The 24,540-nt window shown below is 39.0% G+C and overlaps 1 protein-coding gene across 4 annotated transcripts in view; it reads left to right on the top strand.

The window, feature by feature from the left end:
- LOC124873782 overlaps positions 1 to 24,540 on the top strand; it is a 164,744-nt gene that overhangs the window by 88,486 nt on the left and 51,718 nt on the right. For 3 of the 4 annotated variants that reach the window (XR_007039622.1, XM_047374743.1, XM_047374742.1), the window contains exons 2-3: positions 14,744 to 14,932; positions 23,758 to 23,840. The gene's annotated coding sequence lies outside the window, so the exon portion shown is untranslated. The remainder of the gene's footprint in view (positions 1 to 14,743; positions 14,933 to 23,757; positions 23,841 to 24,540) is intronic. The other variant, XM_047374744.1, reaches the window with a different exon arrangement.

The following is a 24,540-nucleotide window of genomic DNA, read 5'->3' as shown; positions in this document are numbered from 1 at the left end:
TTTCATCATTAAAAATAATTTTAATCAACAAAGAATGAAACTTTGTCAGTGTTCACTCATTTAACTCATCCACATTCCTCTCAAACATCCCCGAAACTCTGCGAATGTGGGGCCATAGGAATAATGTTGTTTCTGCTGCCACACTTTTCTTGCATTTGTCCTGGCTTTTTGAAAAACACGTCACGAGTCTAAATGTGAGGAATTATTTGTAGGATTTTAGTAATTAAAACATATTCGCCACTTTGATTTGTTCTTATTCTGAATAGTGCACGTGTATTAGAATCAGGGGAGAGGAAATCAGTGTTCTGCTGCATCAGGCAAGATTTGTCTTCTGCATGACATCACCGTCTCATTTGATTTATATTTTGAAATGTTTAGGAATCACCTGACCATCTGGAGAAAACTTGTTAATCCTCTGAGTTCTCCCAAATGGTCTCCAATGAACAAATGCCATTCTGCGTCTGAGGAATCTAATAGGTTTCATGCTCTTGGAGGCATCTCCACACACTGAAGCAGAAACATGTAAAATGATGTTTAGATGAGCCTGGATCCCATGGTGACCACGGTGACACCAGGTTTGCTCTGTCTGCGTGATGGGATGATCAAATCCCCTGACAAATCAGTGCATGATGACACAAGCCAGAGCACCACCTTGCAAGGAGGCCATCCAGTGATATTAAATGCCTCTGGTGATGCACTGAGTTTACTCAGGCATTAGTTAAGGGAGCAAATCAATGGGAATTAACAGCTGCCTTGACGTCGATGGACCTGATGGAGGAAGGTGGATGAAAACAGAAAGATAAAAAGGCAAACAGGAGAAAGGTCAATCTGAAGGGAGCAGGAAGAAAGGGAGGATAGAAGAGGAAGGACAAGGGGAGGTAGAGGAGAGGAGGAAGGTTGAGGTGAAACATGGAGGACACTGAGCTGTTCATCCTTTCTTTATCTGCTGCAGCATTATTGGCTGTTTAGTCTACTGGTGGATAGATTTGTTAATTCTCAATGAGGTTTTAACATGTCAGCTTATTTTTTATCAGTTCATCCCAGAAAGTTCTCCTCACCTCCTAGAAACTACTGACCATGAGATCTGAGATAGCCTGACCAATGAGATCGAAGCTGACCCGGTCCCACACTCTGCTGACACCCAGCTGGAGGCCACTCCTATAGTCCACACAGATAACGGTTTTATTTTAAAGATTTACGTGAAAGACGATTTGTTTGTCTGGAACATAAATGGGTGTGTTAACACGCCAGGGTGGAAAGACCCTCATTTATTGTTTATCGGGGCAACCGTGGCAATAGTGGCAGGGCTTCGTCTTGTAACTGGTGGGTTGCCGGTTTGAGCTCCCACTATGTCTGTCTCAGTCGTTGTGTCCTTGGGCAAGACACTTCACCCACCTTGCCTGCTGATGGTGGTCAGAGGGCTCGGTGGCACCTGTGTATGGCAGCCTCACTTCTGTCAGTCTGCTCCAGGACAGCTGTGGCTACCATGTAGCTCACCACTGTCAGTGGATGAATGGGTGGATGACTGATTGTAGTATAAAGCTCTTTTGGGTGTCTGGGGACTTGATAAAACACTCTATGTATGCAGGCCATTTACCATTGTTTTCCAGGTGGTGCTTTAGTTCATTGCGTAGGTTTAGTTTCTCATTATTGTTGTATTCTGTTCATAGGTTAGTTGTGTCTTTAGACCCTTGCTTTGTTCCAGCCTTGTTTTGTTTTTCAACCTCTGCTTCTGCCATAGCAATCAGCTTCATTCGGTCCACCTGCACCATGCAATCAGCAGTTTCCCTGCTCCTCCTGTGTCTTGCCCATATATACACTTATTCTGTTTACTCCTCGCGGAAACATTCACTGTTCACAGTTCTCAGTTCACTGTTACCTTGCTTTCATGCCAAGCCTGCCTGTGTTTTACGCCTGCCTCTGTTACCACCTGCTCAAGTTTATTCCTTAATTAAAACCCTACTCACCACAACTCTGCCTGCTGTCTGCATTCTGGGGTCCACCACCACGCCACGTCACGACAAATACGGCTGTTCGGAAGGGTTGAAGGTGAAAACCTCTTCTCTCTAAAACAATGTAGTTGAGATGTTTGTCTATACACACACAGCTTTATGTTTGGAGAAAGCCAATCACAACATATCAGCACAAACACTTCAGACCAACTGCCAAGCATGGTGGTGGGGGATAATAATGTGGGCTTGTTTAGACACTTTGCAGTCGCTGAGTGGAGCGTGAGACCATCTGTCTCACATCTGAGGTTTGATCCAAACTGGATCCTCAACAGGACAATGTTTCCAACACAGCAGCTAATCTACAACGTCAGTGTGTTGGAGTGGCCCAGTCAAGGTTCAGGCCTCAAATCGGTTGAGGTTTTTTCTGGAAACTGAAGGAGAAATAAACTCCATCTTTCCCAAACATCTCGTAGAGCCCTCCTGATGAATACACAGCATTTAAACAGTTCTTAGAAATGTTCCCTTTACCCAGATAATCATAAAGTCATTCATTCATCTTCTATACCGCTTTTTCCAAAGTGGGTCGCGGGGAAGCTGGTGCCTATCTCCATTGGTTTGTGTTCTGAAATACTTTGGTAGCAGGAAGTCTCCCTTTATTATTTCATGAAGTCAGAAATTTTATTAACTTAAATTTTTATGGCTGAGATTATAATTGCTTTAAGTTAGTTAATTTTTCTAGTTTCACATCTGACAGACGTCTAAAATCTGATTACATATCTGCTTAACTTTTACTTTGAGAGTAAATAGAATCAGATTGTAGCTTAAACATCTTTTTATATTTTAGATCTGCTTCTGATAAATTTACAACCAAAAAATAAATATTATTTGTGTTTTAGCAAAGTTAAAATACATCTTGTGTTTAACTTCTACCCCCCAGAATATAGCCTTGACTTCTAGTGAGGTCAGACACAATCCATCTCAACGGATAGTGTGTGTGTGTGTTCTTGTACTTGTTGCTGAGTGAGAACCATTTTCAATTCAATCAATTCAATTCAAAGATACTTTATTGATCCCCGAGGGGAAATTAGAATTCCAGTACAACCCATCCAAACATACATCATGACACAAGACAATGGGGGGACGGGTCACCGAGGCTTTGCTGCCCACTCACAGGCGCTGCCCTTGTTAGATGAGAAAAGAGGCCACATTAGGTAAGTAGAGGGAAAAAAAATCATATTTCATACTTTATCCTTAGCAGGATACAGTTTGAGATTGCAAAAAACCTCAGCACAAAGAAGCAACAAATTTACAAAACAACATCATGCCGGGAACAGTGAAGGTGGTGTGAGGAGTGCAAATCTTTCGTATTTTTATCGCAAAGTGAGGACATTTTGACAAAGTGAGGACATTTTCCTGGTCCTCACTTTTTCAAATTCCGTTCTTGGGACAGGGGTTAGGTTTAGGACTAGGGTATGAATTGAGTTATTGTTAGGGTTAGGGTGAGTGTTAGGGTCAGGGTTAGGCACTAAAAATCAAGGAAAATGAATGGAAGTCAATGGAAGTAACCGAAAAGTCCTCATAAAGATAGTAAAACACGGATGTGTGTGTGTGTGTTCCTGTCTTGGCATCACAGTGAGAACCATTTTCCCGATTTCACCATCAAATTGAGGACCGTTTGTACCAAAGTGAGGACATTTTGCTGGTCCTCACAACCTATTTTGCTAACAGTTAGGTTTAGGACTAAGGTGTGAATTGAGTTTAGGTTAAGGTTAGGGTTAGGCATGCACTGGTAATGGTTAGGTTTAGGGTTATTGTCAGGGTTAGGGCATAGGAAGGGTTGAAAATGACTGAAAATCAATGGAAGTCAATGGGAGTCAACATATGGTCCTCACTACATATAGCAAAACAAGTGTGTGTGTGTGTGTGTGTGTGTGTGTGTGTGTGTGTGTGTGTGTGTGTGTGTGTGTGTGTGTGTGTGTGTGTGTTGGTGGTAATCAGAAGTGGTCAGTCAGACAATGGAGACATCCATCATACCAAAGGCAGACCACTTTTATGTTTTACATCCAACCAAAGCAGACGTTCCTGGTGTTAAATGTATGTTTTTGAATTTTTTTGGGGGGTTTCGTTTATCATCATGAGTCTGAAACTCATAAAATATCTGCATCTGTCTGTTTTTTAAAAGCTTCAGCAAGTTAAACTGCATCTCTACTCATTCATGATGCCAACATCGTGATGTCAAACCCTGGATAATTTTATCCTGAGCCATCCTATCTGTGGTCGGGTCATGCAGCGGTTCTGTGGGCACTGATTGGAACATGTCAGATTCTGCACACACAGGCCGGTACATGCGATTAATCCATACAGATCAGCATTACAGCATCTAAAAAACACCAAAGGAGGTGTTCATCAAATCGTCATAATTGGCTCCTTAAAGAAAATACCTGCTTTACTCAAGCTGTCAGCTTGCTGGTCACTGGCAGCGGCTGGGTCCGTTTCTTCTTTGGTTCTATCATCTTTCTGCTTCTTGTTGTTGGCCTTTTAGACCAGTGGTTCCCAAAGGATCTGGACCCGGTCTGAAACACCAAGTAGGTGCTCTAGAGAGGATCTACAGACCCTCATTTCTGACCGTTGTTTGCTTTCATTGTTACAGGAGATAAGTGGTAATAAATGGAGACATTTGTACAAAAGTAGTTTTGGTTCTGAACCAAAGGAAATAGAACTATCATTTTTATCATTCTTAAGCTTATCTATTATTGTTTGTTTTGCTGACATTTTACCATGCATCTTATAGAAGTCAACCATGACAAGGTGAAATAAAATAAAATCCTCTCTTGGACTCACTTCAATGCAGATTTTGTGTCTTAAACTTTATTTACTTTCTATTCCAGTTGTAGAAGGAATGGATCCCAGATCTTTGCTCAAATTATCCCAATAAGACGGTGCAAATAGATTTCATTCATGGTGGCGATCAATGTAATGATCCTGAGCAGAAGCTGAATAAAGATGGAGGGAAGCATCTGTTTGGGAAGTATCCCAACCACAAATGTGACAGAGATAAATGGATGGTTTTCAGGTTCCTGAGGAAAATGATTAGGGAGCAATTCAGGTACCAATCCGAGTTCTACCTTTGAGTCTGTCCCATCATTATCCCAGCACAATGCCCGCTCAGTAACAGATGTTTTCTTGTATGTGAAGGCGTGGGGCCTGCATCCAGAGCACTCATCGATACTCCTGGTCCTCCTCAAACACAGAACAGTGTGTGAACAAAGATGAATGTTAGGGAAGGAATTCCTGTTGTCTGTTTAAACATCTCCTGTTGAGTCTTTCTTTATTTTCCCTGCAGCATCTTTCAGGCTGTAACTGTCTGAACCTGTCCTGAATCTAAATGACCATGTCCTGCCAGGACCTTCCATCTCCTCAAAGTCAGGACGAAGCTGGAAGCTTACTCCAATGGAGTTTGATGGAGGATCTGCTCATTAGCAGTGCTGCAGGGACGTCTGGTCCGATATCAATATGTTTTTACTGTGGATGAAGGTGCTTTCATTACCTTTTGTTCCACTTTTGTGGGTTCATCAGTGGCATAATGAAACAACAGCATTCTTTTTAGTGCTTTCATCTAATGAAATGTTCCAGAATCAGACCTTGCAGGATTCTGTGGTTTAAATCTGGGTCAAATGTTAACAAACAGAAACTCAAACTGTTTTTTTTTTTTACCCTTCTTGTTTACTGACAAGATGTCCGACCTCCTCTATACCCTAACGTGTTAGAGAAATCCTGCCTTTTGTAACCGACCAGGCGTCCTTCAGGCCTTGATTCACATATACACGTCATCAGAAAATACAGTTTCTGGACATATGTTCAACCCAGAAGAACTGCTGCCATATTTGCTGTTTAAAAGGGCAGCCATTTTCTAGGTGATCTTCAACCCCCTTCATTTAACGGACAAAGGGAACCTCTAAGGATTCCATACTAGAAGACCTCTGCATACTTTCTATTCTGATAGGATTGAATTAACCTTTTCTTTGGGTGTGCCCAGGCTCTATCTTTTAAAGAGAGGTTTATCATGGGTTCATTTGATATGATGTTCACAGTGACATCAAAATAGTTTAGTTACAATTTATATTAAGCATGTTTGTGTTGACAACTTCTTTCTGATTGACTTTAGGTATGATAGGACAATATTCCTCTAACTGCTAAAGCGTTTCTAGAGAACGAAGCCCAATAAAGAGCTTTAAGGAGACATAGTTCAGTAAATGGGATCTAAATGAGCAAAGAAACATATCTACATATAACAATGGAACCATTTATCATTCATAACTTTAATACTTGCATATGAGTAGAACTGCACGATATAGTGAAATACAGTTATCACAATTTAAGTGTGTTCAGTATAGCAGTCCCTAAACACTGACTGGATGCAACCCTTGATAGGCTGGATGGACATATATGTGTGTGTGTCCTAATAACCAAAATGCTGAAGCTGAAGGATGATGATTTGATTCATGCAAGAAAAGAGGAGGAGAAAGAAGATTAACTCCCGTCGATATCATTATCGCAGTATTCTACTGCTGATTCTATTGTTGGTTTTACTGTTGATTCTACAGCCGTTTCTACTGCTGATTCTATTGTTGGTTCTACTGTTGATTCTACTGCTGATTCTATTGTTGGTTCTACTGTTGATTCTATTGCCGTTTCTACTGCTGATTCTATTGTTGGTTCTACTGTTGATTCTACTGATGATTCTATTGTTGGTTCTACTGTTGATTCTATTGTTGGTTCTACTGTTGATTCTACTGTTGATTCTATTGTGGGTTCTATTGTTGATTCTACAGCCGTTTCTACCTCTGATTCTATTGTTGGTTCTACTGTTGATTCTACTGCTGATTCTATTGTTGGTTTTACTGTTGATTCTACAGCCGTTTCTACTGCTGGTTCTATTGTTGGTTCTACTGTTGATTCTATTGCCGTTTCTACTGCTGATTCTATTGTTGGTTCTACTGTTGATTCTATTGCCGTTTCTACTGCTGATTCTATTGTTGGTTCTACTGTTGATTCTACTGATGATTCTATTGTTGGTTCTACTGTTGATTCTATTGTTGGTTCTACTGCTGATTCTACTGCCGTTTCTACTGCTGATTATATTGTTGGTTTTACTGTTGATTCTACTGCTGATTCTATTGTTGGTTCTACTGTGGATTCTATTGTTGGTTCTACTATTGATTCTACTGTCGTTTCTACTGCTGATTCTATTGTTGTTTCTACTGCTGATTCTATTGTTGGTTCTACTGTTGATTCTATTATTGATTCTATTGTTGGTTCTATTATTGATTCTATTGTTCCTTCTACTGTTGATTCTATTATTGATTCTATTGTTGATTCCACTGGTGATTCTACTGTTGATTCTATTGTTGATTCCACTGGTGATTCTACTGTTGATTCTATTGTTGATTCTATTGTTAGTTCTACTATTGATTCTATTATTGATTCTATTGTTTCTGCTACTGTTGATTCTATTATTGATTCTATTATTGGTTCTATTGTCTCTTCTACTGTTGATTCTATTATTGATTCTATTGTTGATTCTATTGCTGGTTCTACTGTTGATTCTACTGCCGTTTCTACTGCTGATTCTATTGTTGGTTCCACTGTTGATTTGCTGTTGATTCTATGGTTGGTTCTATTGTTGGTTCTACTGTTGATTCTATTGTTGGTTCTACTGCCGTTTCTACTGCTGATTCTATTGTTGGTTCTACTGTTGATTCTATTGTTGGTTCTATTGTCTCTTCTATTGTTGATTCCACTGGTGATTCTACTGTTGATTCTATTGTTGGTTCTACTGTTGATTCTACAGCCGTTTCTACCTATGATTCTATTGTTGGTTCTACTGCTGATTCCACTGTTGATTCTATTGTTGATTCTATTGTTGGTTCTACTGTTGATACTATTGTTGATTCTATTGTTGGTTCTACTGTTGATTCTATTGCTGGTTCTACTGTTGATTCTACTGCCGTTTCTACTGCTGATTCTATTGTTGGTTCAACTGTTGATTCTATTATTGATTCTATTGTTCGGTCTATTGTTGGTTGTATTGTCTCTTCTATTGTTGATTCTATTGTTGATTACACTGGTGATTCTACTGTTGATTCTATTGTTGGTTTTACTCTTGATTCTTCTGCTGATTCTATTGTTGGTTCTACTGCTGATTCTATTGTTGATTCTATTGTTGGTTCTACTGTTGATTCTATTGTTGGTTCTACTGTTGATTCTACTGCCGTTTCTACTGCTGATTCTATTGTTGGTTTTACTGTTGATTCTACTGCTGATTCTATTGTTGGTTCAACTGTGGATTCTAATGTCGGTTCTTCTGTTGATTCTACTGCCGTTTTTACTGTTTCTATTGTTGATTCTATTGTTGGTTCTACTGCTGATTCTATTGTTGATTCTATTGTTGGTTCTACTGTTGATTCTATTGTTGGTGCTACTGTTGATTCTACTGCCGTTTCCACTGCTGATTCTATTGTTGGTTTTACTGTTGATTCTTCTGCTGATTCTATTGTTGGTTCTACTGCTGATTCTATTGTTGATTCTATTGTCTCTTCTATTGTTGATTCCACTGGTGATTCTACTGTTGATTCTATTGTTGATTCCACTGGTGATTCTATTGTTGGTTTTACTGTTGATTCTTCTGCTGATTCTATTGTTGGTTCTACTGTTGATTCTATTGTTGGTTCTACTGTTGATTCTACTGCAGTTTCTACTGCTGATTCTATTGTTGGTTTTACTGTTGATTCTACTGCTGATTCTATTATCGATTCTATTGTTGGTTCTACTGTTGATTCTATTGTTGGTTCTACTGCCGTTTCTACTGCTGATTCTATTGTTGGTTCTACTGTTGATTCTATTGTTGGTTCTATTGTCTCTTCTATTGTTGATTCCACTGGTGATTCTACTGTTGATTCTATTGTTGATTCCACTGGTGATTCTACTGTTGATTCTATTGTTGATTCCACTGGTGATTCTACTGTTGATTCTGTTGTTGATTTCACTGGTGATTCTACTGTTGATTCTATTGTTGATTCCACTGGTGATTCTACTGTTGATTCTATTGTTGATTCCACTGGTGATTCTATTGTTGATTCTACTGTTGATTCTATTGTTGGTTCTACTGTTGATTCTATTGTTAGTTCTACTGTTGATTCTACTGCCGTTTCTACTGCTGATTCTATTGTTGGTTTTACTGTTGATTCTACTGCTGATTCTATTATCGATTCTATTGTTGGTTCTACTGTTGATTCTATTGTTGGTTCTACTGCCGTTTCTACTACTGATTCTATTGTTGGTTCTACTGTTGATTCTATTGTTGGTTCTATTGCCTCTTCTATTGTTGATTCCACTGGTGATTCTACTGTTGATTCTATTGTTGATTCCACTGGTGATTCTACTGTTGATTATATTGTTGATTCTATTGTTGGTTCTACTGTTGATTCTATTGTTGATTCTATTGTTGGTTCTACTGTTGATTCTATTGCTGGTTCTACTGTTGATTCTACTACCGTTTCTACTGCTGATTCTATTGTTGGTTCTACTGTTGATTCCATTATTGATTCTATTGTTGGTTCTACTGTTGATTCTATTGTTGGTTCTATTGTTGGTTCTACTGTTGATTCTATTGCTGGTTCTACTGTTGATTCCACTAGTGATTCTACTGTTGATTCTATTGTTGATTCCACTCGTGATTCTACTGTTGATTCTATTGTTGATTCCACTGGTGATGCTATTGTTGATTCTATTGTTGGTTCTGCTGTTGATTCTATTATTGATCATATTGTTGATTCCACTGGTGATTCTACTGTTGATTCTATTGTTGATTTCACTGGTGATTCTATTATTGATTCTATTGTTGATTCCACTGTTGATTCTATTGTTGATTCTATTGTTGGTTCTACTGTTGATACTATTGTTGATTCTATTGTTGGTTCTACTGTTGATTCTATTGCTGGTTCTACTGTTGATTCTCCTGCCGTTTCTACTGCTGATTCTATTGTTGGTTCAACTGTTGATTCTATTATTTATTCTATTGTTCGGTCTATTGTTGGTTGTATTGTCTCTTCTATTGTTGATTCTATTGTTGATTACACTGGTGATTCTACTGTTGATTCTATTGTTGGTTTTACTCTTGATTCTTCTGCTGATTCTATTGTTGGTTCTACTGCTGATTCTATTGTTGATTCTATTGTTGATTCTACTGCTGATTCTATTGTTGGTTCTACTGTTGATTCTATTGTCGTTTCTACTGCTGATTCTATTGTTGGTTCTACTGTTGATTCTACTGCTGATTCTATTGTTGGTTCTACTGTTGATTCTATTGTTGGTTCTACTGTTGATTCTACTGTTGATTCTATTGTGGGTTCTATTGTTGATTCTACAGCCGTTTCTACCTCTGATTCTATTGTTGGTTCTACTGTTGATTCTACTGCTGATTCTATTGTTGGTTTTACTGTTGATTCTACAGCCGTTTCTACTGCTGGTTCTATTGTTGGTTCTACTGTTGATTCTATTGCCGTTTCTACTGCTGATTCTATTGTTGGTTCTACTGTTGATTCTATTGCCGTTTCTACTGCTGATTCTATTGTTGGTTCTACTGTTGATTCTACTGATGATTCTATTGTTGGTTCTACTGTTGATTCTATTGTTGGTTCTACTGCTGATTCTACTGCCGTTTCTACTGCTGATTATATTGTTGGTTTTACTGTTGATTCTACTGCTGATTCTATTGTTGGTTCTACTGTGGATTCTATTGTTGGTTCTACTATTGATTCTACTGTCGTTTCTACTGCTGATTCTATTGTTGTTTCTACTGCTGATTCTATTGTTGGTTCTACTGTTGATTCTATTATTGATTCTATTGTTGGTTCTATTATTGATTCTATTGTTCCTTCTACTGTTGATTCTATTATTGATTCTATTGTTGATTCCACTGGTGATTCTACTGTTGATTCTATTGTTGATTCCACTGGTGATTCTACTGTTGATTCTATTGTTGATTCTATTGTTAGTTCTACTATTGATTCTATTATTGATTCTATTGTTTCTGCTACTGTTGATTCTATTATTGATTCTATTATTGGTTCTATTGTCTCTTCTACTGTTGATTCTATTATTGATTCTATTGTTGATTCTATTGCTGGTTCTACTGTTGATTCTACTGCCGTTTCTACTGCTGATTCTATTGTTGGTTCCACTGTTGATTTGCTGTTGATTCTATGGTTGGTTCTATTGTTGGTTCTACTGTTGATTCTATTGTTGGTTCTACTGCCGTTTCTACTGCTGATTCTATTGTTGGTTCTACTGTTGATTCTATTGTTGGTTCTATTGTCTCTTCTATTGTTGATTCCACTGGTGATTCTACTGTTGATTCTATTGTTGGTTCTACTGTTGATTCTACAGCCGTTTCTACCTATGATTCTATTGTTGGTTCTACTGCTGATTCCACTGTTGATTCTATTGTTGATTCTATTGTTGGTTCTACTGTTGATACTATTGTTGATTCTATTGTTGGTTCTACTGTTGATTCTATTGCTGGTTCTACTGTTGATTCTACTGCCGTTTCTACTGCTGATTCTATTGTTGGTTCAACTGTTGATTCTATTATTGATTCTATTGTTCGGTCTATTGTTGGTTGTATTGTCTCTTCTATTGTTGATTCTATTGTTGATTACACTGGTGATTCTACTGTTGATTCTATTGTTGGTTTTACTCTTGATTCTTCTGCTGATTCTATTGTTGGTTCTACTGCTGATTCTATTGTTGATTCTATTGTTGGTTCTACTGTTGATTCTATTGTTGGTTCTACTGTTGATTCTACTGCCGTTTCTACTGCTGATTCTATTGTTGGTTTTACTGTTGATTCTACTGCTGATTCTATTGTTGGTTCAACTGTGGATTCTAATGTCGGTTCTTCTGTTGATTCTACTGCCGTTTTTACTGTTTCTATTGTTGATTCTATTGTTGGTTCTACTGCTGATTCTATTGTTGATTCTATTGTTGGTTCTACTGTTGATTCTATTGTTGGTGCTACTGTTGATTCTACTGCCGTTTCCACTGCTGATTCTATTGTTGGTTTTACTGTTGATTCTTCTGCTGATTCTATTGTTGGTTCTACTGCTGATTCTATTGTTGATTCTATTGTCTCTTCTATTGTTGATTCCACTGGTGATTCTACTGTTGATTCTATTGTTGATTCCACTGGTGATTCTATTGTTGGTTTTACTGTTGATTCTTCTGCTGATTCTATTGTTGGTTCTACTGTTGATTCTATTGTTGGTTCTACTGTTGATTCTACTGCAGTTTCTACTGCTGATTCTATTGTTGGTTTTACTGTTGATTCTACTGCTGATTCTATTATCGATTCTATTGTTGGTTCTACTGTTGATTCTATTGTTGGTTCTACTGCCGTTTCTACTGCTGATTCTATTGTTGGTTCTACTGTTGATTCTATTGTTGGTTCTATTGTCTCTTCTATTGTTGATTCCACTGGTGATTCTACTGTTGATTCTATTGTTGATTCCACTGGTGATTCTACTGTTGATTCTATTGTTGATTCCACTGGTGATTCTACTGTTGATTCTATTGTTGATTCCACTGGTGATTCTACTGTTGATTCTATTGTTGATTCCACTGGTGATTCTACTGTTGATTCTATTGTTGATTCCACTGGTGATTCTATTGTTGATTCTACTGTTGATTCTATTGTTGGTTCTACTGTTGATTCTATTGTTAGTTCTACTGTTGATTCTACTGCCGTTTCTACTGCTGATTCTATTGTTGGTTTTACTGTTGATTCTACTGCTGATTCTATTATCGATTCTATTGTTGGTTCTACTGTTGATTCTATTGTTGGTTCTACTGCCGTTTCTACTACTGATTCTATTGTTGGTTCTACTGTTGATTCTATTGTTGGTTCTATTGCCTCTTCTATTGTTGATTCCACTGGTGATTCTACTGTTGATTCTATTGTTGATTCCACTGGTGATTCTACTGTTGATTATATTGTTGATTCTATTGTTGGTTCTACTGTTGATTCTATTGTTGATTCTATTGTTGGTTCTACTGTTGATTCTATTGCTGGTTCTACTGTTGATTCTACTACCGTTTCTACTGCTGATTCTATTGTTGGTTCTACTGTTGATTCCATTATTGATTCTATTGTTGGTTCTACTGTTGATTCTATTGTTGGTTCTATTGTTGGTTCTACTGTTGATTCTATTGCTGGTTCTACTGTTGATTCCACTAGTGATTCTACTGTTGATTCTATTGTTGATTCCACTCGTGATTCTACTGTTGATTCTATTGTTGATTCCACTGGTGATGCTATTGTTGATTCTATTGTTGGTTCTGCTGTTGATTCTATTATTGATCATATTGTTGATTCCACTGGTGATTCTACTGTTGATTCTATTGTTGATTTCACTGGTGATTCTATTATTGATTCTATTGTTGATTCCACTGTTGATTCTATTGTTGATTCTATTGTTGGTTCTACTGTTGATACTATTGTTGATTCTATTGTTGGTTCTACTGTTGATTCTATTGCTGGTTCTACTGTTGATTCTACTGCCGTTTCTACTGCTGATTCTATTGTTGGTTCAACTGTTGATTCTATTATTTATTCTATTGTTCGGTCTATTGTTGGTTGTATTGTCTCTTCTATTGTTGATTCTATTGTTGATTACACTGGTGATTCTACTGTTGATTCTATTGTTGGTTTTACTCTTGATTCTTCTGCTGATTCTATTGTTGGTTCTACTGCTGATTCTATTGTTGATTCTATTGTTGGTTCTACTGTTGATTCTATTGTTGGTTCTACTGTTGATTCTACTGCCGTTTCTACTGCTGATTCTATTGTTGGTTTTATTGTTGATTCTACTGCTGATTCTATTGTTGGTTCAACTGTGGATTCTAATGTCGGTTCTACTGTTGATTCTACTGCCGTTTTTACTGTTTCTATTGTTGATTCTATTGTTGGTTCTATTGTTGATTATATTGCTTGTTCTACTGTTGATTCTATTGTTCATTCTACTGTTGATTCTATTGTTGATTCTATTGTTTATTCAACTGTTCATTCTATTGTTTATTTAACTGGTGATTCTATTGGTTTATTTTACTGATGATTCTACGGATTATTCTATTGTTGATTCTACTGATGATTTTGTTGATTTTGCTGTTGATTCTATTATTTAAATATTTAAACTCACCATGCGGCTCCCAGATTCTTGTTTGAACTTTGACCCTTCAAGAAACCGCCAGTCTGTGATGCTGTCACATTTAGCAGGAGTCTGGGTCTTCAGCTAGCTGGTTCATCTGAAGCATCCTATAACTTTAGCCAATCAGAATCATATAAATAGTGTGAATCTTTTCAACATCTGATCATCTCTCCTCCTACAGAACTCAGTGATGTAGATCCAAATGTGCCCTGGTACCACTGCTTTCTTCATGAGGATTTACTGCCAGCTGATAGAAACTGTGTAGCATTCCCAGTGACCTTTCACTCTGTTTAAATGTAGATTTCATAGTTCTTTAAGGATTTGAACTTTATCTGGGTGGTACCTTTCCAAAATAAATAACTAAACTGAAACCTAATATTTGTATTTAAAGTACATTTGTACGTTTTTACTCTGTGAGTGTCTTTAGAGTGTTTTTAGTTTATCTGATCATCACTAATATCCCTTGACTTTGTAACTCAGAGAAATAACATGTACTTTACCAACCGAGGCTTTGCTTCTGTCTTCCAGAGAGTCAGACTGTGGAGGAGTGTGGGCAGAGGCTGAAGATCATCTTAGAGTCTCAAAGTAACCCTCAGCCCACCATCATCTCCTGGTCCACCTCAGCCAGTATCTAAACCATGTCAGCCAGTTAAGTCACACCAGCCCACGTCTGCTGGGACAGACCTTCACAAAGATCTTTTTCAAGCACTACCTGAGGTACAGATGTGGCATTCATTCATTCATTCATTTATTCATTCATTCATTCATTCATTCATTCATTCACTGGTTCAGAAGCTTCATTACTGGATAACTGAAGCATTTCTGATGTGAAGCTAATGGAGAAGCATTTGAATATGTAATATCCCTGATCACCCCTAGGGTATAGCTGAGACATTACTGACTCTTATTTACAACTATTACCAACTAACATCTCTGCTGAAGAGCTAAGAAATATTTCTCACACTACAAGATTTGTAAATGTATTATTTAGGACCTCTTTTGTGTTTTTCTTTTGACTAAAAAAGGGATCAATAAACAGCTTTATCTTCTAAAGCAAACATGAACCTTTCCTGCTGCATGAAAACCAACATTGTGGCAACCAGATTACACAGATCCGGTTCCCAGATCCCTAACTGGAATATTCTCCTGTTCTTTAAACTGAGTAAATAGAGTTAAACTAAACACCAAACACAAAATAAATCACATCAACAAAAAGTTCATGTTGTAATAACCTGATCTACAACATGATGTTAGTCTTCATATATTTATCCCACTGGATGGGTTTAAACTCTTCAAAGTTCCATAATGATTTAAAATAAAGTTTATCATGGACAGTTAAACTTCATCCATCTTTTTATCTCTTCAGGGTGAATCAGAATGGGTCTTTGGGTTGTTGGTTCTAAAGCATTTAAGGGCCAGTAGATCTGGTGTTGGTTGGATCAGCGGTGGAGTGGTTTATTTTTCATCCAACCACCTTCAGCTCCTCTATCAGCTTAATCATCAGGAATTTCATGTTGATTTGAGGCTTTGAGGATTTGTTTGGACCATTAGGTATAGTTTGGGTTAGGGCTTTTGGGTTGGCCTGTTTGGATGTGTCTGGGTAGGATCATGGTCCAGCTGGACAGCTGTGTCCACGTTTCAACCTCTAGCTGTTGATTTCAGGTGACTTTGAAGTATTTAGAGGTGATAGTACCAGTGGCAGCCCCACAGTATGATGCTACCACCACTATGCTTGACAGTTGGTCCAGCATTCGTAGGCTTGAAAACCTCACATTGACTTTTCCAAACACACTTTTTGTCCACGATGACAAAAAGCCCAATTTTTGTCTCCTTTGAAAAGTTTTTGTCTAGAAAACATTTGTCTCCTCCAGCTTGAAGGTGCTGCTGTTAGGGTAGGGACTCATTATCATTATTTCTTGATGAGTAGCTTCTCAGCCCATGTGTATGGTAATCTGCTGGTCTGCAGATTAAATTTGTTTTAGTCAGAAACTATAAGAGTTTGTGGGTTTAGTTTAGGTCTGATGACAAACAGATAATGAGCAGGACGGCAATGTTCTAGCACACTATCCTGTTTGCTCCAGAACTCAGCTAGAATGTGACCTTTTCTGGAAACTGAAGATTTCTGTGGAAATGTCTTCTGAAACTACATGAAATAAACAGGAGACAGTCTGACTGAACCATCCTGATGTGCTTAAAGTCTTTAAGTGTCCTAAAGTTTAATGTAACCCTTGTCAAAAAGTCAGAAAATTTTGATGGTTTAACAGTACATAGGTAGTTGATAAATACGTGAAAATGTTTTTTTATTAAAGATTACTGGGAAAAGTAAAAAAAAACAAAAAACAAATAATATATATATATATATATATATATATATATATATATATATATATATACACACATTATGATAGTTAAGTGTAGATGCCCTCATAAATGGTTCATGGGTCTTATTTTCTATTTAAAAGCAATGTTGTAAACTGCTTGGTTGTCAATAAAGTTTTCCAAGAGCGCCCCTCCCTCACCCACGAAGCTCTGCTTTGACAGCATCTCGCTGCCGGAGAGCTGATGAGCAACGCGCTACAAAGTAGCTGCTAGCACGACGAAGTTGGAGGATAATTAAACGTTTCCATAGGACTCTTAATCCTTTTCTTACTGAGGGAGGAGCGTGAACTGGAAAAAGACTAAAACTCTTAATAGGACGAACTTTGGCCAGGTTTTATTTCCCCCTGAGAAGACTTTGGATTTTGGTCTGAAACTTCGGAGAGTCCAGTGGCGAGCCAACCCATGATTCCTAGGACCATCATCAGGACCCAACACGGTCCATCTTTACTCTAAGCTCACTGCTACACCAAGGTCGTGGTAGGGATTGGAGTTCTTCTGAGTTGACTGAACTTTAAAGGGGAAGTGTGTAAAACCTAACACACACTGCTGATGAACATTTAAAGTCTTTGTTAAACTAAAGACCATGGAAACATTGTTCTATTGTTGTTTTGCAAGTTATGTTGATTTTATTTGAAACTTTTGTATTGTGACAGAGCTTTAGAGGATAACTGTAAAGATAATTTAAAGTGTCACTGTTGATCTAAAGAGAAGTCATTTGGGTAGATTGTGTGAATCTGAAGATCAGTTTAATCCTAAAATTAAGCATACAGAATCAAATTATTACCCAAAATTAGGCTAGATGACCGGTCATTAAACAAAATAGAAATAAAAATTAGACCAGGAATATATTTGAGTTTAAACTCCTTTTATTTAAATCCTTAATACAGAATAAGGAGAAATATAACATAGAGTGTTCTAAGGTACCATATGCAAATTAGCATGCTTGGAATTATTTGTTAACTGTTTGTCTTATCTTTTGTATTAATTAAACTGCCGGCTTACAATTAAATTGTTCTGATCCTGGTTCTTATTACCTTATCTTCACCACTAGCGAATCTAGAATTGGCCCAGTAGCCTACATACCCCTGCCTAGCAGTAAGGGTGCTACAATTTGGCGAGCCAACCAGGACCTGTTTTAAAGGACCTGAGAACATTAAAATTAAAGTAGTTATGGAAGCCGTGCAGAAGAGCAATGTAAAGATACCAAATTCACTCTTAGAAACTGGTCTAACTGATTCTGATACTGATGAGGAGCGCTATGATTTCCTTAAGAGGCATGGCTCCATTCATACTGTGGTACCTGTCCCTTGACCCAGGCGTTGGCAAGCAGGCCATTGTTGAATACACGTATGGCACAGCTTTACAATCACTCTCGATCCTACTGCCATACTGATTCTCACCTAAAGGTAAGCCTGATATATTTTACCTCGTTGAAGCTTTGAGTAATGTTTATGCTCTAGCTGTTACCAAGACTGCTACACAGACCTATCTGACTGAGTTAAGAGACATAGCCAAACAGACGGGTAAATGTTTCATAGATGTGTTGAAAACTGAGCTTACCCCCATAAGTAAAGCTGCTGACACAGTGATGAGAGCCAAGGTGACTGTGAGGACTCAGACTTACCACAAGACCCTAATTTACGTAACCCTCTCAGCCTAACACCAGTCCATGTACAAGAGGCCCTACAGTTTGGTGACCTCCCACAACAACTAATCCAACCCTCTGTTAAGAGCCCTCTCTTACCACAACCTCCGATTAGTGCGGAGATCCCCACTCTAAAACCGTCTGACGTTAATCCACCAGAGCTTCAAAAGGTAATAGTGGAGCACATATTAAGAACTGAAGAGCTTAATGCACAGGTGAACACTCCCTTCAGACTTAGACTGTTTTCTGGACGTTGTCCCCGTCCAAACAACGAAGTAGACTTTGACAGTTGGCGTTCTAGAGTTGATCTCCTTATCAAAGACACTAAACAACCTGATCCATATAAGTCCAGAAGGCTCCTTGAAAGCCTTTCTTCACCAGCAGTTGATTTGGTGAAGCACTTACCTGCTGAGTCACCCCCAGCTGCATATATAGAGATTCTTGATTCTGCTTTTGGCACAGTCGAGGATGGAGATGATATTTTTGCCAAGTATTTAAATACAATGCAAAACCATGGTGAAGAACCTTCATCATACCTCCAGCGACTTCAAGTAATGTTGAATACAACACTCACAAGGGGAGGTGTTTCTGCTTTAGAACTGGACAAACAACTTTTAAAACAGTTCATAAGAGGATGTTGGGACAATGATTTGATAGCAGAACTTCAGCTAGAACAAAAAAAAAAAAAAACACCTACCTTTGCGGAACTTCTCCTGCTCCGAACTGCAGAGAGAAGGCGAACTACTAAAATGTCACATATGAAATGGCATTTAAATGTCTCAAAACCAAAAGTGTTAGCACGCTACCAATACAATACAAACAATCACACCTTGCATCACTAAAACACAAAAGGGACTTGGAAAATCCAAGGCGTAAGTCACAAGCTTCTAATTTGGCCAAACAAAAATCTCACTCTGAAAGCTTCAAAGCTCGGAAGCCGCATTCCTCAGATCAAAAAGCAGACAACTACTCAAGCAATCATCCAAAGCCCTGGTACTGCTTTAGGTGTGGTGAGGATGGGCATATACGACCCCAGTGCAAAAATGAACCAAATTCTCCTCTTGTGGCCTTTAAGAGAAAACAGTTAAAAGAAAAACAAATGGCACAGGTAACTATCAGTGATCACACGTGCAGCTGCCTGTTAGATTTAGGCTCGCAAGTAACAACCGTCTCTCAATCTTTTTATGAAGGAAATCTGTCTCATTTACCTATTCATAGCTTGAATAACCTATTAGAAGTAGAAAAGGCCAACGGTCAAAATGTTCCCTATCTCGGTTACATCGAGACCACAATAACTTTTCCGAAAACCTCATTAGGTGTTGACATTGAGGTGCCGACTCTAACTTTAGTTATTCCCAATGTAAGTTCCAACTTGCCCTCACTGATTATAGGCACTAATACTTTAGACCTCCTCTATGAGCAGTACGAGCAGACTCTTCATCTTAAAGACCAGTATTCCCTCCCTTATGGCTATAGAGTTCTTCTTAAAACACTGGCAGCTAGAAAAAATGATTCTATTGACTCTAGCTTGGGAGAGGTTAGGCTACACAGTACTGACTTCGAAATCATTGGAGCTGGGCAAACAAAAGTCTTTTAAGGGTCAGTAACTTGTCGAATGCCATACTTTGAAAAATGGGTGACAGTTGAGGCACCAATATCAACCTCTTTACCTGGTGGCCTCTTCGTCACTGATGGATTAGCAGCCGTACCATCCAGGTTCTCACAATGTATACCAGTCATTCTCAAAAATGAATCAGAACATGCAGTCACACTCGCTCCAAGGACGGTGATAGCAGAAATACATGCTATTCAAAGCGTCCAGCCAGCCAAAAATCCAACAAAGCTCTCTTCCGGCTCTGACAGTTCAAAACTCGAATTTGACTTTAATAATTCTCCGATCTCTAGTGAGTGGAAAGAAAGAGTAACTGACAAGTTAAATTCAATGCCAGAAGTGTTCGCCCAACACGAACTTGATTTCGGGCGCACTGATAAGATAAAGCATCACATCACGCTTAGCGACCACACACCTTTCAAACATAGGGCGAGGCCCATACACCCACGAGACATAGAGGCAGTACGTAATCACCTGCAGCCGCTCCTTGGTGCAGAAGTCGTCCGCGAATCTGAGTCTCAGTTTTCTTCCCCGATAGTCATTGTTAGGAAAAGAAATGGTGACATCAGACTATGCGTCGATTATAGGAAGTTAAATCTTCAGACGATAAAAGACTCTTATGCCTTACCGAACCTTGAGGAATCTTTCTCAGCTTTGAATGGATCCAAATTGTTCTCTGTCTTGGACCTGAAATCCGGTTTCTACCAGATAGAGATGGAGGAGTCGGATAAGCAGAAAACTGCATTTGTGTGTCCTCTTGGATTCTTTGAATTCAACACAATGCCTCAAGGGATCACGAATGCCCCCAGCACATTCCAGAGGCTTATGGAGCGCTGAATGGGGAACCTGAACTTAAAACAAGTACTTGTGTTCCTTGATGAGCTAATTATGTTTTCCTCAACATTAGAGGAACACAAAGCACCTCTCTTAAGAGTCCTCACTCGTCTAAAGGAATATGGCCTTAAGCTCTCACCCGAAAAGTGTCATTTTTTTCAGAGCTCAGTCAAATACCTCGGTCACATCATTTCAGAGAGGGGAATTGAAACGGATACTGACAGAATCTCCTCACTCAAAACCTGGCCAAAACCGAACAATTTAAAAGAACTCAGAGCGTTCTTAGGATTTTGTGGCTAATATCGTAGGTTCATAAAGGACTATCCCAAAATCATGAGACCCCTCAACCAACTTACCGCTGGATACCCACCTCTACGAAAAAAGGTAAACACAAATATTAACACAGACAAATACCATTGTCCTAAAGAACCCTTTGGAACGAGGTGGACAACGGAGTGTCAAACAGCATTTGACGTGATCATCGAAAATCTAACAAGTGCTCCAGTATTCGGATTTGCTGACCCTAAACAACCTTATATTTTGCACACAGACGCGAGTGCTTTAGGATTAGGGGTCGCTCTCTACCAAACACAACAAGGTCAAAAACGTGTCATTGCCTATGCAAGTCGTGGCTTGTCACCGTGCGAAGCAAAATACCCTGCGCATAAATTAGAGTTCCTTGCTCTTAAATGGGCAGTCACAGATACATTTCAGGATTACCTTTATGGAAGCCCTTTCGTTGTGATTACGGATAGTAATCCTCTGACATATATACTTACCACTGCAAAATGCGACGCTACGAGTTACTGATGGTTGTCAGCTCTGTCCACAATCAACTTCCAACTGCAGTATAGAGCCGGGAAACAAAATTAAGACGTGGATGGGCTGTCCAGACGACCACACAACGCAAAACCTGATGATGCATTGTCCAAAAAAGAGTTGGAGAGGATACAACAGTTCACACAGATGCACTTACCTGAGGTAAATCACCCAAACCTTGTCAAACAGAACACAATCCAAGCCATTTGTGAAAAGCACTTTGTCTGTCAGCCCACAGAAGACGAACCAACAGAGCCCACAGCTAATCGCTCTTTAGTTCTGTCCCTTGCTCAGCATCCACAAGCTGTTCCACAGAGTTATGAAAATGAGGAGCAGTTTGGTGGCCTACCAGTCATTTCCCATTTCACATCATCAGATCTAAAAGAAAAACAACATGCTGATACCACCATTCGAGAAGTGATTTGTCAGATCGAGTCAGTAGTAAAAATTCCACCAACTGCAAAAAGGGAACTTCCCAAACATTTCCTGTTATTACGAGAGTGGAACAGGTTAGTCATCAGGAATGGTGTCCTCTATCGTTCCAGGCAAGAGAGTGCACAAGTACAGTATCAGCTCGTGCTACCCCAAGAGTTGAGACCCCTAGTTCTACAAAGTTTACATGATGACATGGGGCATATGGGTGTAGAGAGGACACTAGATCTTGTGAGGAAACAATTTTATTGGCCCAAAATGTCAGTCGACATAGAACTCAAAGTTAAGACCTGCGGCCGCTGTACATTTCGCAAAGCCTTACCAGAGAAAGCTGCTCCACTCGTGAACATTGTGGTCACTCGCCCACTTGAGTTGGTGTGCATAGATTTTCTTACTCTAGAGCCAGACTCAAGCAACACTAAAGATATATTAGTGATTGCACACCATTTCCCGAAGTATGCACTTGCAATACCAACCCCGAACCAAAAAGCACGCATAGTTGCGAAGTGCCTCTGGGAAAATTTCATTTCACGCTATGGATTCCCAGAGAGACTTCATAGTGACCAGGGTCCAGACTTTGAGTCCCATACAATTAAAGAGCTCTTTCATCTAGCTGGTTTGGAAAAGTTCGAACTACGCCGTACCATCCAAGGGGGAACCCTGTCGAGCGTTTTAATAGAACTCTCCTCAACATGCTTGGTACAATGGAGAACCATAAAAACGATCATTGGCGTGAGCATGTCCGCCCCTTGGTACATGCCTACAATTGTACCAAGAATGAGGTAACAGGTTTTGCCCCATACGAACTTATGTTTGGTCGACAGCCTCGACTCCCTGTGGATCTAGCCTTTGGTCTGCCGGTTGACCACCCATCAGGTTCCCACTCACAGTATGTTCGTGACCTAAAGTCAAACCTTCAGTCAAGCTATAAGATAGCTACAGAAATGGCAAAGAAATCAGCTGGTCGCAATAAGGCCAGATTCAACAAACGTGTCATCAACTCCACCTTAAAAGAAGGTGACAGACTTCTTGTCAGAAGTGTCCGCCTTAGAGGCAAGCATAAGTTGGCTGACAAGTGGGAGTCTGACATTTATGTCGTGGTTAAACAGTCCAATGATCTCCCTGTCTATGTTGTTAGACTGCTACACCAAGGTCGTGGTAGGGATTGGAGTTCTTCTGAGTTGACTGAACTTTAAAGGGGAAGTGTGTAAAATCTAGCACACACTGCTGATGAACATTTAAAGTCTTTGTTAAACTAAAGACCATGGAAACATTGTTCTATTGTTGTTTTGCAAGTTATGTTGATTTTATTTGAAACTTTTGTATTGTGACAGAGCTTTAGAGGATAACTGTAAAGATAATTTAAAGTGTCACTGTTGATCTAAAGAGAAGTCATTTGGGTAGATTGTGTGAATCTGAAGATCAGTTTAATCCTAAAATTAAGCATACAGAATCAAATTATTACCCAAAATTAGGCTAGATGACCGGTCATTAAACAAAATAGAAATAAAAATTAGACCAGGACTATATTTGAGTTTAAACTCCTTTTATTTAAATCCTTAATACAAAATAAGGAGAAATATAACATAGAGTGTTCTAAGGTACCATATGCAAATTAGCATGCTTGGAATTATTTGTTAACTGTTTGTCTTATCTTTTGTATTAATTAAACTGCCGGCTTACATTTAAATTGTTCTGATCCTGGTTCTTATAACCTTATCTTCACCACTAGCGAATCTAGAATTGGCCCAGTAGCCTACATACCCCTGCCTAGCAGTAAGGGTGCTACATTAAGGTCTCGTTTATGGTGTTTTTTACCAGGGCCGAGGGGATTCAGAAGCTTCACATAAGGATCTTAGAAGCTCTCGCTGCATTTGGAGGTCTTGAGATAGAGTCAGCACCAGGTAGGATGAAAATAATTTATCTTCCTTCTGTGTTGCACCAAAAACTGCAACAAAAATGTCTGGTTTCTGAAATGTGCCGAAAATACAGACTTTTGCCTGATCTGTTGGGTTAAAGTTGGTCTAATCAACATATTGCAAATACAGGGGTTGGACAATGAAACTGAAACACCTGGTTTTAGACCACAATAACTTATTAGTATGGTGTAGGGCCTCCTTTTGCGGCCAATACAGCGTCAATTCGTCTTGGGAATGACATATACAAGTCCTGCACAGTGGTCAGAGGGATTTGAAACCATTCTTCTTGCAGGATAGTGGCCAGGTCACTACGTGATACTGGTGGAGGAAAACGTTTCCTGACTCGCTCCTCCAAAACACCCCAAAGTGGCTCAATAATATTTAGATCTGGTGATTATGCAGGCCATGGGAGATGTTCAACTTCACTTTCATGTTCATCAAACCAATCTTTCACCAGTCTTGCTGTGTGTATTGGTGCATTGTCATCCTGATACACGGCACCGCCTTCAGGATACAATGTTTGAACCCTTGGATGCACATGGTCCTCAAGAATGATTCGGTAGTCCTTGGCAGTGACGCGCCCATCTAGCACAAGTATTGGGCCAAGGGAATGCCATGATATGGCAGCCCAAACCATCACTGATCCACACTCATGCTTCACTCTGGGCATGCAACAGTCTGGGTG

This window comes from Girardinichthys multiradiatus, chromosome 9, assembly GCF_021462225.1.
Source record: "Girardinichthys multiradiatus isolate DD_20200921_A chromosome 9, DD_fGirMul_XY1, whole genome shotgun sequence".
Taxonomy (NCBI): domain Eukaryota; kingdom Metazoa; phylum Chordata; class Actinopteri; order Cyprinodontiformes; family Goodeidae; genus Girardinichthys; species Girardinichthys multiradiatus.
This window is presented reverse-complemented; position numbering and strand designations above follow the sequence as displayed.